Source organism: Gossypium hirsutum, chromosome D10 (assembly GCF_007990345.1).
Source record: "Gossypium hirsutum isolate 1008001.06 chromosome D10, Gossypium_hirsutum_v2.1, whole genome shotgun sequence".
NCBI classification, from domain to species: domain Eukaryota; kingdom Viridiplantae; phylum Streptophyta; class Magnoliopsida; order Malvales; family Malvaceae; genus Gossypium; species Gossypium hirsutum.
Genome location: NC_053446.1, coordinates 10,750,328 through 10,752,613, shown reverse-complemented (window position 1 = coordinate 10,752,613; position 2,286 = coordinate 10,750,328).

The following is a 2,286-nucleotide window of genomic DNA, read 5'->3' as shown; positions in this document are numbered from 1 at the left end:
AACCGTAAATTTAGAATACAAATGTCTGTTTAAAAATAATAAATAATAATGAAATGTATGGTTTGAAATTAATTATTAATAACGCATGAAATATGTATGTTATTAAAATGAAAAACAAAGAGATTAAATTGTTTATCATAGTGTTGTCATCTATCTTGAGTCGGTGTCGAGTTAATTCGTGACATCAACTCAATTAAATACATTATTAATATATACAACTGACAAAGATAATAAAATGTGCATAACAAAATTAAAATGTATAAAAATATCAAAATAAAATTTTAGTTAAGTGATAAATTAAATGTTTTATTAATGCAATTGGCGTGGGCTTAAATCCTATTACATGCATATTTATATTGGTTTTTTAAAGTGAAAAGACTAAGATACTCTCGAATAATATTAATTATTTTAATTATGAAAAGATATTCTCATAACTTCCTAACCGAATTGGTGACCCAATTGAGGGTGACACCAATTTGGTCAGATACGACCAACAAATATTGAATGTAGTGATAAAGATATTGTATTTATAAAATCTTGAGAATGACATAAAAAATTACTCGATTCTAAATACTTTAAATATAATTACGACATAAAAAGTATTATTAACAAATGTTGGTGCAGTGATAAAAGATATTCTACTTCCAAATATTTTTATAAAAAAAATACACAAATATGATAGCAGTACACAAAATCTCAAAATTTGAATTTGTCTGTCTACCAAAGTTAAGATTGGAGTTGGAGGCACCATTTTGAGCTAGTTTAAAGAGCTTGCATATATGGGGGTTGAAACCAGCTTTTATATGCTGTAAAATATGCATACAACACCCTCATCCATGTGCTTTCACACCGACATTTAATTTGTTCGCCAGCCTAACTCCCACTCTCCTGACACATAACATTACTAACAAAGTGGGATCTAGTGATAAAATATAGGTAAATACAAATAAAAATTTGGAAAGAGTAAATAATTTGACATTCTGCATTTGTGGATTTGAAAATGAAGTTTTGGGGGACTACAAATTTTCATTTTAAAGTGCTCAAATATCGATGAACTACTTTGAGAGGATTTGATTTGCATGTGAGACACTGCTTATCTTAACGTAGATCGAAAATATAAAGAAGAAGAGGAGAGTTTGGGACATGTTTTATCCTTTAGCCGACTCATCAAAGAATGGTTTCTGTGAGGAACGAATGGATGTCTCTCACGTGCACATCTGTATCCCAACAATATCATGTACCATTCACTTTTAATCTGTACATGTTAAAATTAAATGAACCGAATTCTTATTTAAATAAAATATAGTGGTAAAATAAATAAAAATAAAATCTTTATAGAACTACACTTCTTTTATTTTATTTTAGAATAAGGTTTTTTAATCTTATTACACTCCTATTAAAATATTGTTTTACAAGCCTATAAATAGACATAATCTACTCTTCTTATAATCATTCGAATTTGACATAGTGAATTTTCTTTTCTTCTGTCCGTGGTTTTTTCCCCGAAAGGGTTTCCACTTAAAAATCTGTGTGTTCTTTATTTTTATTTCTCTTTTTCTTTACAATATATTGTTATTACCAATGTTCTATTTTTTCAGGATCAAATCTATATCTATATATAAACGGAAGGCACTAGCATCACACATCACCTTTTTTTTTTAAATAACTCATTAATTAATTAGTTACGAAAATAACTAAGAAAAAAAAGTTAAATATGAAAATGACTTGAAATCTACAATGTCCATTGGTGTTATCGGTGTGTGCAATAATGGTAAAAATTTTCAAAAAAAAAAAGAATAAAAAGCTGAAAAGAAATAATTGAAATAGAAAAAATATAAAAAACAAAATAAAGGGAGAAACCCGTGACTGATTGAAAAAACAAGTCAAGAAGACAAGAGTCACCTATGAAGCAAGCATTGGTCATAAGTAGAGGTGCTCATGGGCCGGGCGGCCCGGCTCGGCCCGACGGCCCGTCCGAAATATGGGAGGGTTTGGGTAAAAATATAGGCCCGAAATATGGGCTTGGGCAAAAAAATGAGGCTCGATAGAAAGCGGGCCGGGCCTCGGGCACCACTTTTATTGCTCGAGCCTGGCTCGGCCCGAATATAATAAATATTTTTTTTAATTTTAAAATATTTTTAAAATACTTTTTTTAAATTTTTTTATTTTTAAAATAAATTTTTAGTGTTTTATTAAAAAATGGGCCGGGCCGGGCCGGGCCGGGCCGGGCTCGGGCTTAGGAATTTTTTCCTGGGTCGGGCATGGACAAAATCTCAGGCCCATATT